This window comes from Heterodontus francisci, chromosome 49, assembly GCF_036365525.1.
Source record: "Heterodontus francisci isolate sHetFra1 chromosome 49, sHetFra1.hap1, whole genome shotgun sequence".
NCBI lineage: Eukaryota > Metazoa > Chordata > Chondrichthyes > Heterodontiformes > Heterodontidae > Heterodontus > Heterodontus francisci.
In genome coordinates, this window is record NC_090419.1 from 8,633,263 (window position 1) to 8,649,043 (window position 15,781).

Below are 15,781 nucleotides of genomic sequence, written 5' to 3' on the forward strand. Positions count from 1 at the left end.
ATATATATATACATATATATGCATTTTCATTTATAAAACTGTTGATTATCTCTCCCGGGACATAGAAGGAAATGATTGAAACCTGCTGTTTGATAACAGGCTGCCTTGACCCGTTGCCCCGGCAACCCAGTGGCGGCCGCCTGCCAAATCTAGTAGGCCCAGGCCCAGGGCTTGAGGCCTACTGTTCCAGCATCAGTGACGGTCAACCTTGGGTGCCAATAAATCAGGCTGCTTCAGAGGGTTCTACTGGGGCTGGGTGGAAGCTATAAATCGTAATGGGAGCGAGATGACGGAATTGGAGTCAAAACATCCTGGAAAAAAAAAACATAACGGACAGGAAAACAACTTTTCAGGCAGCCATCAGCAGCTTTTATTATTTTTTTGCAAGCCTTGTTTTCAGATCGTTCCCGGGACGTGGGCACCGCTGGTGAGGCCGACGGTTTGGTGCCCTTTGCCGCTTTGCCCCCTCGGGAAGTGGGGGGAGGGTTTGGTGGGGGAATTTGCTGTACAGTAAACCCCCCCCCCCACCCCGCGTCAGAAACTCCGAGGCCAGGCTGTGGGTTTAACGCTGATGTTTCCCTTTATTTTTTTATCTCTCTGCTTGCTTTTGTCTGCTGTTAATCCTTTAATACTCCTGACTGTGGTCCAAGAACTGCTCTTTCAGACTCTATGGACTTCGTCCAGATCTAATGGGGTGGCGGGGGGGGCTAATGGCCAAATCCCACGGGGAGGTCCTGTAAGGTCTTCATCAAGGGACATGAGACAAAAAAAATATCTCCTCGCCCGGAGGGCCGAATGCAAAAAGGGCCCGCCATGGGGAGACTCTCTCTATTAAAGGGGTCCCCGATGGGGAGACTCTCTCTGCAAAAGGGATCCCTGATGGGGAGACTCTCTCTATAAAAGGGGTCCCCGAGGGGGAGACTCTCTCTATAAAAGGGGTTCCCGATGGGGAGACTCTCTCTATAAAAGGGGTCCCCGAGGGCGAGACTCTCTCTGTAAAAGGGGTCCCCGATGGGGAGAATCTCTCTATAAAAGGGGTCCCCGATGGGGAGACTCTCTCTATAAAAGGGGTCCCCAATGGGGAGACTCTCTATATAAAAGGGGTCCCCGATGGGGAGACTCTCTCTATAAAAGGGGTCCCCGATGGGGAGACTCTCTCTATAAAAGGTGTTCCCGATGGGGGGAGACTCTCTCGAGAAAAGGGGTCCCCGATGGGGAGACTCTCTCTATAAAAGGAGTTCCCGATGGGGAGACTCTCTCTATAAAAGGGGTCCCCGATGGGGAGACTCTCTCTATAAAAGGGGTTCCCGATGGGGAGACTCTCTCTATAAAAGGAGTTCCCGATGGGGAGACTCTCTCTATAAAAGGAGTTCCCGATGGGGAGACTCTCTCTATAAAAGGGGTTCCCGATGGGGAGACTCTCTCTATAAAAGGTGTTCCCGATGGGGAGACTCTCTCTATAAAAGGGGTCCCCGATGGGGAGACTCTCTCTGTAAAAGGGGTCCCCGATGGGGAGACTCTCTCTGTAAAAGGTGTTCCCGATGGGGGGAGACTCTCTCGAGAAAAGGGGTCCCCGATGGGGAGACTCTCTCTATAAAAGGAGTTCCCGATGGGGAGACTCTCTCTATAAAAGGGGTTCCCGATGGGGAGACTCTCTCTATAAAAGGGGTCCCCGATGGGGAGACTCTCTCTGTAAAAGGGGTCCCCGATGGGGAGACTCTCTCTGTAAAAGGTGTTCCCGATGGGGGGAGACTCTCTCGAGAAAAGGGGTCCCCGATGGGGAGACTCTCTCTATAAAAGGGGTCCCCGATGGGGAGACTCTCTCTATAAAAGGAGTTCCCGATGGGGAGACTCTCTCTATAAAAGGGGTTCCCGATGGGGAGACTCTCTCTATAAAAGGGGTCCCCGATGGGGAGACTCTCTCTATAAAAGGGGTTCCCGATGGGGAGACTCTCTCTATAAAAGGGGTCCCCGATGGGGAGACTCTCTCTGTAAAAGGGGTCCCCGATGGGGAGAATCTCTCTATAAAAGGGGTCCCCGATGGGGAGACTCTCTCTATAAAAGGGGTCCCCGATGGGGGGAGACTCTCTCGAGAAAAGGGGTCCCCGATGGGGGGAGACTCTCTCGAGAAAAGGGGTCCCCGATGGGGGGAGACTCTCTCGAGAAAAGGGGTCCCCGATGGGGAGACTCTCTATAAAAGGGGTCCCCGATGGGGAGACTCTCTCTATAAAAGGGGTTCCCGATGGGGAGACTCTCTCTATAAAAGGGGTCCCCGATGGGGGGAGACTCTCTCGAGAAAAGGGGTCCCCGATGGGGGGAGACTCTCTCTATAAAAGGGGTCCCCGATGGGGGGAGAATCTCTCGAGAAAAGGGGTCCCCGATGGGGAGACTCTCTCTATAAAAGGTGTTCCCGATGGGGGGAGACTCTCTCGAGAAAAGGGGTCCCCGATGGGGAGACTCTCTCTATAAAAGGAGTTCCCGATGGGGGGAGACTCTCTCGAGAAAAGGGGTCCCCGATGGGGAGAATCTCTCTATAAAAGGGGTCCCCGATGGGGAGACTCTCTCTATAAAAGGGGTCCCCGATGGGGAGACTCTCTCTATAAAAGGGGTCCCCGATGGGGAGACTCTCTCTATAAAAGGGGTCCCCGATGGGGGGAGACTCTCTCGAGAAAAGGGGTCCCCGATGGGGAGACCCTCTCTATGGAAGGGGTCCCTGATGAAGGACTCCTGCCTTGAATTTCCCTGTCTGGTCACTAGACATTGCTGTTAGATCTCTGGATATAAACAAGTTAAATTAATAGGCCACATGGCTCCAGTGGGTCTGGGGTTCTGATGCCAGCTCTTGTCTGTTATTCCCATGCAGTATTAATGTGTTAATGAGGAGTGCAGGAACAGTCACGGAAGTGTTAGAATGCCCAGTTGTGAATATTCAAACTGCGGATTGTGCAGGATCACTGTAAACATCAAAGAGTATCCGAGTCAGCCCAAAAGCTAATGGATCAGATAGACCTGTGGTTTGGGAGAGAATGGAGAGAGACAGATTGACAGAGAGAGAGAGAGAGAATGAGCGAGAATGAGACACAGAGCACCAGAAATACAGAAAGACAGACAACGACAGATATCCCACTCACAGTCCAATATCCCACTCACCCAGTCCAATATCCCACTCACCCAGTCCAATATCCCACTCACCCAGTCCAATATCCCACTCACCCAGTCCAATATCCCACTCACCCAGTCCCATATCCCACTCACCCAGTCCAATATCCCACTCACCCAGTCCAATATCCCACTCACCCAGTCCAATATCCCACTCACCCAGTCCAATATCCCACTCACCCAGTCCAGTATCCCACTCACCCAGTCCAATATCCCACTCACCCAGTCCAATATCCCACTCACCCAGTCCAATATCCCACTCACCCAGTCCAATATCCCACTCACCCAGTCCAATATCCCACTCACCCAGTCCAATATCCCACTCACCCAGTCCAGTATCCCACTCACCCAGTCCAATATCCCACTCACCCAGTCCAATATCCCACTCACCCAGTCCAATATCCCACTCACCCAGTCCAATATCCCACTCACTCAGTCCAATATCCCACTCACCCAGTCCAATATCCCACTCACCCAGTCCAATATCCCACTCACTCAGTCCAATATCCCACTCACCCAGTCCAATATCCCACTCACCCAGTCCAATATCCCACTCACTCAGTCCAATATCCCACTCACCCAGTCCAATATCCCACTCACCCAGTCCAATATCCCACTCACCCAGTCCAATATCCCACTCACCCAGTCCAATATCCCACTCACCCAGTCCAATATCCCACTCACCCAGTCCAATATCCCACTCACCCAGTCCAATATCCCACACACCCAGTCCAATATCCCACTCACCCAGTCCAATATCCCACTCACCCAGTCCAATATCCCACTCACCCAGTCCAATATCCCACTCACTCAGTCCAATATCCCACTCACCCAGTCCAATATCCCACTCACCCAGTCCAATATCCCACTCACCCAGTCCAATATCCCACTCACTCAGTCCAATATCCCACTCACCCAGTCCAATATCCCACTCACCCAGTCCAATATCCCACTCACCCAGTCCAATATCCCACTCACCCAGTCCAATATCCCACACACTCAGTCCAATATCCCACTCACCCAGTCCAATATCCCACTCACCCAGTCCAATATCCCACTCACCCAGTCCAATATCCCACTCACCCAGTCCGATATCCCACTCACCCAGTCCAATATCCCACTCACCCAGTCCAATATCCCACTCACCCAGTCCAATATCCCACTCACCCAGTCCCATATCCCACCCACCCAGTCCAATATCCCACTCACCCAGTCCCATATCCCACCCACCCAGTCCAATATCCCACTCACTCAGTCCAATATCCCACTCACACAGTCAAATATCCCACTCACTCAGTCCAATATCCCACTCACCCAGTCCAATATCCCACTCACCCAGTCCAATATCCCACTCACTCAGTCTCGTATCCCACTCACCCAGTCCAATATCCCACTCACCCAGTCCAATATCCCACTCACCCAGTCCAATATCCCACTCACTCAGTCTCGTATCCCACTCACCCAGTCCAATATCCCACTCACCCAGTCCAATATCCCACTCACCCAGTCCAATATCCCACTCACCCAGTCCGATATCCCACTCACCCAGTCCAATATCCCACTCACCCAGTCCAATATCCCACTCACCCAGTCCAATATCCCACTCACCCAGTCCGATATCCCACTCACCCAGTCCAATATCCCACTCACCCAGTCCAATATCCCACTCACCCAGTCCAATATCCCACTCACCCAGTCCAATATCCCACTCACCCAGTCCAATATCCCACTCACCCAGTCCAATATCCCACTCACCCAGTCCAGTATCCCACTCACCCAGTCCAATATCCCACTCACCCAGTCCAATATCCCACTCACCCAGTCCAATATCCCACTCACTCAGTCCAATATCCCACTCACCCAGTCCAATATCCCACTCACCCAGTCCAATATCCCACTCACTCAGTCCAATATCCCACTCACCCAGTCCAATATCCCACTCACCCAGTCCAATATCCCACTCACCCAGTCCAATATCCCACTCACCCAGTCCGATATCCCACTCACCCAGTCCAATATCCCACTCACCCAGTCCAATATCCCACTCACTCAGTCTCGTATCCCACTCACCCAGTCCAATATCCCACTCACCCAGTCCAATATCCCACTCACCCAGTCCCATATCCCACCCACCCAGTCCAATATCCCACTCACTCAGTCCAATATCCCACTCACTCAGTCCAATATCCCACTCACTCAGTCCAATATCCCACTCACTCAGTCTCGTATCCCACTCACCCAGTCCAATATCCCACTCACTCAGTCCAATATCCCACTCACTCAGTCCAATATCCCACTCACCCAGTCCATTATCCCACTCACCCAGTCCAATATCCCACTCACTCAGTCCAATATCCCACTCACTCAGTCCAATATCCCACTCACCCAGTCCATTATCCCACTCACCCAGTCCAATATCCCACTCACCCAGTCCAATATCCCACTCACTCAGTCCAATATCCCACTCACTCAGTCCAATATCCCACTCACCCAGTCCAATATCCCACTCACCCAGTCCCATATCCCACCCACCCAGTCCAATATCCCACTCACTCAGTCCAATATCCCACTCACCCAGTCCCATATCCCACTCACCCAGTCCAATATCCCACTCACTCAGTCCAATATCCCACTCACTCAGTCCAATATCCCACTCACTCAGTCCAATATCCCACTCACCCAGTCCAATATCCCACACACTCAGTCCAATATCCCACTCACCCAGTCCAATATCCCACTCACCCAGTCCAATATCCCACTCACTCAGTCCAATATCCCACTCACCCAGTCCAATATCCCACTCACCCAGTCCAATATCCCACTCACTCAGTCCAATATCCCACTCACCCAGTCCAATATCCCACTCACCCAGTCCAATATCCCACTCACCCAGTCCAATATCCCACTCACCCAGTCCCATATCCCACTCACTCAGTCCAATATCCCACTCACCCAGTCCAATATCCCACTCACCCAGTCCAATATCCCACTCACCCAGTCCAATATCCCACTCACCCAGTCCAATATCCCACTCACCCAATCCAATATCCCACTCACCCAGTCCAATATCCCACTCACCCAGTCCAATATCCCACTCACCCAATCCAATATCCCACTCACCCAGTCCAATATCCCACTCACCCAGTCCAATATCCCACTCACCCAATCCAATATCCCACTCACCCAGTCCAATATCCCACTCACTCAGTCCAATATCCCACTCACCCAGTCCAATATCCCACTCACCCAGTCCAATATCCCACTCACCCAGTCCAATATCCCACTCACCCAGTCCAATATCCCACTCACCCAATCCAATATCCCACTCACCCAGTCCAATATCCCACTCACCCAGTCCAATATCCCACTCACCCAGTCCAATATCCCACTCACCCAATCCAATATCCCACTCACCCAGTCCAATATCCCACTCACCCAGTCCAATATCCCACTCACCCAGTCCAATATCCCACTCACCCAGTCCAATATCCCACTCACTCAGTCCAATATCCCACTCACCCAGTCCAATATCCCACTCACTCAGTCTCGTATCCCACTCACCCAGTCCAATATCCCACTCACCCAGTCCAATATCCCACTCACCCAGTCCAATATCCCACTCACCCAGTCCAATATCCCACTCACCCAGTCCAATATCCCACTCACCCAGTCCAATATCCCACTCACCCAGTCCAATATCCCACTCACTCAGTCTCGTATCCCACTCACCCAGTCCAATATCCCACTCACCCAGTCCAATATCCCACTCACCCAGTCCAATATCCCACTCACTCAGTCTCGTATCCCACTCACCCAGTCCAATATCCCACTCACCCAATCCAATATCCCACTCACCCAGTCCAATATCCCACTCACCCAGTCCCATATCCCACTCACTCAGTCCAATATCCCACTCACCCAGTCCAATATCCCACACACTCAGTCCAATATCCCACACACTCAGTCCAATATCCCACTCACCCAGTCCAATATCCCACTCACCCAGTCCAATATCCCACTCACTCAGTCCAATATCCCACACACTCAGTCCAATATCCCACACACTCAGTCCAATATCCCACTCACCCAGTCCAATATCCCACTCACCCAGTCCCATATCCCACTCACTCAGTCCAATATCCCACTCACTCAGTCCAATATCCCACACACTCAGTCCAATATCCCACTCACCCAGTCCAATATCCCACTCACCCAGTCCCATATCCCACTCACTCAGTCCAATATCCCACTCACCCAGTCCAATATCCCACACACTCAGTCCAATATCCCACACACTCAGTCCAATATCCCACACACTCAGTCCAATATCCCACTCACCCAGTCCAATATCCCACTCACCCAGTCCCATATCCCACTCACTCAGTCCAATATCCCACTCACTCAGTCCAATATCCCACACACTCAGTCCCATATCCCACTCACTCAGTCCAATATTCCACTCACCCAGTCCAATATCCCACTCACTTAGTCCAATATCCCACTCACCCAGTCCAATATCCCACTCACTCAGTCCAATATCCCACACACTCAGTCCAATATCCCACTCACCCAATCCAATATCCCACTCACCCAATCCAATATCCCACTCACCCAGTCCAATATCCCACACACTCAGTCCCATATCCCACTCACTCAGTCCAATATCCCACTCACCCAGTCCAATATCCCACTCACCCAATCCAATATCCCACTCACTCAGTCCAATATCCCACACACTCAGTCCAATATCCCACTCACCCAGTCCAATATCCCACTCACCCAGTCCAATATCCCACTCACTCAGTCCAATATCCCACACACTCAGTCCAATATCCCACTCACCCAATCCCATATCCCACTCACTCAGTCCAATATCCCACTCACTCAGTCCAATATCCCACACACTCAGTCCAATATCCCACTCACCCAATCCAATATCCCACTCACCCAGTCCCATATCCCACTCACTCAGTCCAATATCCCACACACTCAGTCCAATATCCCACTCACCCAATCCAATATCCCACTCACCCAGTCCAATATCCCACTCACCCAGTCCCATATCCCACTCACTCAGTCCAATATCCCACTCACTCAGTCCAATATCCCACACACTCAGTCCAATATCCCACTCACCCAGTCCAATATCCCACTCACCCAGTCCAATATCCCACTCACCCAGTCCAATATCCCACTCACCCAGTCCAATATCCCACTCACCCAGTCCAATATCCCACTCACCCAGTCCAATATCCCACTCACCCAATCCAATATCCCACTCACCCAGTCCAATATCCCACTCACTCAGTCTCGTATCCCACTCACTCAGTCCAATATCCCACACACTCAGTCCAATATCCCACTCACCCAGTCCAATATCCCACTCACCCAGTCCAATATCCCACACACTCAGTCCAATATCCCACTCACCCAGTCCAATATCCCACTCACCCAGTCCCATATCCCACTCACTCAGTCCAATATCCCACTCACTCAGTCCAATATCCCACACACTCAGTCCCATATCCCACTCACTCAGTCCAATATTCCACTCACCCAGTCCAATATCCCACTCACTTAGTCCAATATCCCACTCACCCAGTCCCATATCCCACTCACTCAGTCCAATATCCCACTCACTCAGTCCAATATCCCACACACTCAGTCCAATATCCCACACACTCAGTCCAATATCCCACACACTCAGTCCAATATCCCACTCACCCAGTCCAATATCCCACACACTCAGTCCAATATCCCACTCACCCAGTCCAATATCCCACTCACCCAGTCCAATATCCCACACACTCAGTCCAATATCCCACTCACCCAGTCCAATATCCCACTCACCCAGTCCCATATCCCACTCACTCAGTCCAATATCCCACTCACTCAGTCCAATATCCCACACACTCAGTCCCATATCCCACTCACTCAGTCCAATATTCCACTCACCCAGTCCAATATCCCACTCACTTAGTCCAATATCCCACTCACCCAGTCCAATATCCCACTCACCCAGTCCCATATCCCACTCACTCAGTCCAATATCCCACACACTCAGTCCAATATCCCACTCACCCAATCCAATATCCCACTCACCCAGTCCAATATCCCACTCACCCAGTCCCATATCCCACTCACTCAGTCCAATATCCCACTCACTCAGTCCAATATCCCACTCACCCAATCCAATATCCCACTCACCCAGTCCAATATCCCACTCACCCAGTCCCATATCCCACTCACTCAGTCCAATATCCCACTCACTTAGTCCAATATCCCACTCACCCAGTCCAATATCCCACACACTCAGTCCAATATCCCACTCACCCAGTCCAATATCCCACTCACCCAGTCCCATATCCCACTCACTCAGTCCAATATCCCACTCACTCAGTCCAATATCCCACACACTCAGTCCCATATCCCACTCACTCAGTCCAATATTCCACTCACCCAGTCCAATATCCCACACACTCAGTCCAATATCCCACACACTCAGTCCAATATCCCACTCACCCAATCCAATATCCCACTCACCCAGTCCAATATCCCACTCACCCAGTCCAATATCCCACATACTCAGTCCAATATCCCACTCACCCAGTCCAATATCCCACTCACCCAGTCCCATATCCCACTCACTCAGTCCAATATCCCACACACTCAGTCCCATATCCCACTCACTCAGTCCAATATTCCACTCACCCAGTCCAATATCCCACTCACTTAGTCCAATATCCCACTCACCCAGTCCAATATCCCACTCACTTAGTCCAATATCCCACTCACCCAGTCCAATATCCCACACACTCAGTCCAATATCCCACTCACTCAGTCCAATATCCCACACACTCAGTCCAATATCCCACTCACCCAATCCAATATCCCACTCACCCAGTCCAATATCCCACTCACCCAGTCCCATATCCCACTCACTCAGTCCAATATCCCACTCACTCAGTCCAATATCCCACACACTCAGTCCAATATCCCACTCACCCAGTCCAATATCCCACTCACCCAGTCCAATATCCCACTCACCCAGTCCAATATCCCACTCACCCAGTCCAATATCCCACTCACCCAGTCCAATATCCCACTCACCCAGTCCAATATCCCACTCACCCAGTCCAATATCCCACTCACCCAGTCCAATATCCCACTCACCCAGTCCAATATCCCACTCACCCAGTCCAATATCCCACTCACCCAGTCCAATATCCCACTCACCCAATCCAATATCCCACTCACCCAGTCCAATATCCCACACACTCAGTCCAATATCCCACACACTCAGTCCAATATCCCACTCACCCAATCCAATATCCCACTCACCCAGTCCCATATCCCACTCACTCAGTCCAATATCCCACACACTCAGTCCAATATCCCACTCACCCAATCCAATATCCCACTCACCCAGTCCAATATCCCACTCACTCAGTCCAATATCCCACTCACTCAGTCCAATATCCCACTCACCCAGTCTCGTATCCCACTCACTCAGTCCAATATCCCACTCACCCAGTCCAATATCCCACTCACCCAATCCAATATCCCACTCACCCAGTCCCATATCCCACTCACTCAGTCCAATATCCCACACACTCAGTCCAATATCCCACTCACCCAATCCAATATCCCACTCACCCAGTCCAATATCCCACTCACCCAGTCCCATATCCCACTCACTCAGTCCAATATCCCACTCACTCAGTCCAATATCCCACACACTCAGTCCAATATCCCACTCACCCAGTCCAATATCCCACTCACCCAGTCCAATATCCCACTCACCCAGTCCAATATCCCACTCACCCAGTCCAATATCCCACTCACCCAGTCCAATATCCCACTCACCCAGTCCAATATCCCACTCACCCAGTCCAATATCCCACTCACCCAGTCCAATATCCCACTCACCCAGTCCAATATCCCACTCACCCAGTCCAATATCCCACTCACCCAGTCCGATATCCCACTCACCCAGTCCAATATCCCACTCACCCAGTCCAATATCCCACTCACCCAGTACAATATCCCACTCACCCAGTCCAATATCCCACTCACTCAGTCTCGTATCCCACTCACCCAGTCCAATATCCCACTCACCCAGTCCAATATCCCACTCACCCAGTCCCATATCCCACTCACTCAGTCCAATATCCCACTCACTCAGTCCAATATCCCACTCACCCAGTCCAATATCCCACTCACCCAGTCCCATATCCCACTCACTCAGTCCAATATCCCACTCACTCAGTCTCGTATCCCACTCACCCAGTCCAATATCCCACTCACCCAGTCCAATATCCCACTCACCCAGTCCCATATCCCACTCACCCAGTCCAATATCCCACACACTCAGTCCAATATCCCACTCACCCAATCCAATATCCCACTCACCCAGTCCAATATCCCACTCACCCAGTCCAATATCCCACTCACTCAGTCCAATATCCCACTCACCCAGTCCAATATCCCACTCACCCAGTCCAATATCCCACTCACTCAGTCCAATATCCCACTCACCCAGTCCAATATCCCACTCACCCAGTCCAATATCCCACTCACCCAGTCCAATATCCCACTCACTCAGTCCAATATCCCACTCACCCAGTCCAATATCCCACTCACCCAGTCCAATATCCCACTCACCCAGTCCAATATCCCACTCACCCAGTCCAATATCCCACTCACCCAGTCCAATATCCCACTCACCCAGTCCAATATCCCACTCACTCAGTCCAATATCCCACTCACCCAGTCCAATATCCCACTCACCCAGTCCCATATCCCACTCACCCAGTCCCATATCCCACTCACCCAGTCCCATATCCCACTCACCCAGTCCAATCTCCCACTCACCCAGTCCCATATCCCACTCACCCAGTCCAATATTCCACTCACCCAGTCCAATATCCCACTCACTTAGTTCAATATCCCACTCACCCAGTCCAATATTCCACTCACCCAGTCCAATATCCCACTCACTTAGTTCAATATCCCACTCACCCAGTCCCATATCCCACTCACCCAGTCCCATATCCCTCCCACCCAGTCCAATATCCCACTCACCCAGTCCAATATCCCACTCACTTAGTTCAATATCCCACTCACCCAGTCCCATATCCCACTCACCCAGATCAATATCCCACTCACCCAGTCCAATATCCCACTCACTTAGATCAATATCCCACTCACCCAGTCCCATATCCCTCCCACCCAGTCCCATATCCCACTCACATGCACATCCAAGTACTTTTTAACTATAATGAGGGTTTCTGCCTCTTGCACCCTTTCTGGGGCAGTGAGTTCCAGGCTCCCATCGCCCTCTGAGTGAAAAGTATTCCCCTCGAATCTCCTCTAAACCTCCTACTTTATCCCCTAAATCTATACCCCCTTGGTATGGACCCCTCAACCAATGGGAATCGCTCCTTCTTATCCACTCTATCTGGACCCCTCATACTTTAATACACTTCAATTAAATCTCCCCTCAACCTCCTCTGTTCCAAAGAAAACAACCCCAGCCTATCCAATCTTTCCTCATAACTAAAATCCTCCAGTCCAGGAAACATCCTCCTAAATCTCCTCTGTACCCTCTCTAGCGCAATCACATCTTTCCCAGTGTTTTATACAGTTCCAGCATAACCTCCCAACTCTTCTATTCTCTGCCTTGTCTAATAAAGGCAAGTATCCCCTCTGCCCTCTTGACCACCTTATCTACTTGTCCAGCCACCTTCAGGGATCTGTGGACATGCTCTCTAAGGCCCCTCTGTTTCTCCACACTTCTCAGTATCCTCCCATTTCTTGTGTGTTCCCCTTGCCTTGTTAGCCTTCCCCAAATGCATTACCTCACCCTTCTCTGTATTAAACTGCATTTGCCACTGTTCTGCCCACCTGACCAGTCCATCAATATCTTCCTGCAGTCTACAGCGTCCTCACCATCAACCACATGACCGATTTTTGTATCATCCACAAACTTCTTAATCAGACCCCCTACGTTCAAGTCCAAATCATTGATATATACCATGAAAAGCGAGGCACCCAGTACTGAGCCCTGCGGAACCCCACTGGAAACAGCCTCCCAGTCACAAAAACACCCATTGACCTCTCCCCTTTGCTTCCTGCCTCTGAGCCAATTTTGGATCTAACGTGTCACTTTGCCTTGGATCCCCAAGGGCTTTTACTTTCATGACCAGTCTGCCATGTGGAACCTTCTCAAAAGCCTTGCTAAAATCCATATAGACCACATCCAATGCACTACCCTCATCGACCCTCCTCAAAAAATTCAATCACGTTAGTCAGACACGACCTTCCCTTAACAAATCCGTGCTGACAGTCTTTGATTAATCCATGTTTTTCTAAAGATTGATCCTGTCTCTCAGAATTTTTTTTCCAATTTTCCCACCACCAAGGTTAGGCAGACTGGCCTTTAATTACTCGGTCTATCCCTTTCCCATTTTTTAAACAATGGTACAACATTAGCTGTCCTCCAGTCCTCTGGCACCACACCTGCAGCCAGAGAGGATTGGAAAATGATGGTCAGAGCCTGTGCAATTCCTTCTCTTGCTTCCCTTAACAGCCTGGGATACATTTCATCTGGACCTGGGGATTTATGCACTTTCAAAGATGTTAAGCACCTTAATAGTTCCTCTCTCCCTGTTAATTTCATCTAATATTTCACCCTCCTCCTCCCTAATTGCAATGTCTGTATCATCCCCCTCTTTTGTGAAAACAAATGCAAAGTTTTCACTAAGAACCCACACCAACAGTCTCCGCCTCCACATATAGGTTACCTGGTTCTATGGTTCCACCCTTATGCTCTCTAATAGGTCCTACTCTTTCTTTAACTATCCTATTGCTCTTTGTTCAGTCATGAAACAATCTATGGGTTTCCCTTGATATTTTTGTCAATATTTTTTCATGCTCTCTCTTTTCTTCCCAGTTGCTTCACCGTGTTGTTTGGATCTATTGACGTCAAGTCTACCTTCGCTCTCCACGCCATCTGTTCGGCCCATCTTGATTCTATCCTATTCACTGCATATTTCTGTGACATATTTTCTCCCAGTGTTAAACTGTGTTTGCCACCTGCCTGCCCAGCCCTGCAGGGAGCTCGGTTTTTCTTCCTTTCGGCCGCACTCCCTCTTTCAGTCAAGAGCAAACTTAGCGGGATTGGTCACTGCATCCTGGGCTTTTGAGTACCTTAATCAGTGAGGGGCCCAAGCCCTGGACCCCGGGGTATCCCACGCCTCATTACCCGCTCCTCAAATTTCAAAACCTTAGTTTCTGCACGCGGATGGCGAAAGCAAGAAAGCATTTGCATTTACTTTAGCACCTTTCACATCCTCGGGATGCGCCAAAGCACTTTGCAGTCAAGGCAGTGCCTTTCTCAAGTCGTGGCGGCGATGTCGGAAATGTGGCGGCGGTTTCGCGCACAGCAAGATCCCACAAATAGCAATGGGATAATGACCCGATCGCCTGCTTCCGGTGATGTTGGTTGAAGGAGAAATACTAGCCCCAGGGCACGGGCAGGAAATCCAATTCCCCCTCCACCACCCATCCCAGCTATTCTTCCAATCGTGGCTGTCTGGGCTCCTTTACATTCTCCCAAGAGGGCAGCGCCGCACTCCCTCAGTACTGACCCACCGACAGTGCGGCGCTCCCTCAGTACTGACCCTCTCAGTACTGACCCACCGACAGTGCGGCGCTCCCTCAGTACTGACCCTCTCAGTACTGACCCTCCGACAGTGCGGCGCTCCCTCAGTACTGACCCTCTCAGTACTGACCCTCCGACAGTGCGGCGCTCCCTCAGTACTGACCCTCTCAGTACTGACCCACCGACAGTGCGGCGCACCCTCAGTACTGACCCTCTCATTACTGACCCACCGACAGTGCGGCGCTCCCTCAGTACTGACCCTCTCAGTACTGACCCTCCGACAGTGCGGCGCTCCCTCAGTACTGACCCTCTCAGTACTGATCCTCCGACAGTGCGGCGCTCCCTCAGTACTGACCCTCTCAGTACTGACCCTCCGACAGTGCGGCGCTCCCTCAGTACTGACCCTCTCAGTACTGACCCTCCGACAGTGCGGCGCTCCCTCAGTACTGACCCTCTCAGTACTGACCCACCGACAGTGCGGCGCACCCTCAGTACTGACCCTCCGACAGTGCGGCGCTCCCTCAGTACTGACCCTCCGACAGTGCGGCGCTCCCTCAGTACTGACCCTCCGACAGCGCGGCGCTCCCTCAGTACTGACCCTCCGACAGCGCGGCGCTCCCTCAGTACTGACCCTCCGACAGCGCGGCGCTCCCTCAGTACTGACCCTCCGACAGTGCGGCGCTCCCTCAGTACAGACCCTCCGGCAGTGCGGAGCTCCCTCAGTACTGACCCTCCGACAGTGCGGCGCTCCCTCAGTACTGACCCTCCGACACTGCGGCTCTCCCTCAGCGCTGACCCTCCGACAGTGGGGCGCTCCCACAGTACTGATCCTCCGACAGTGCGGCGCTCCCTCAATACTGACCCTCCGACAGTGCGGAGCTCCCTCAGTGCTGACCCTCCGACAGTGCAGCGCTCCCTCAGTACTGACCCTCCGACAGTGCGGTGCTCCCTCAGTAC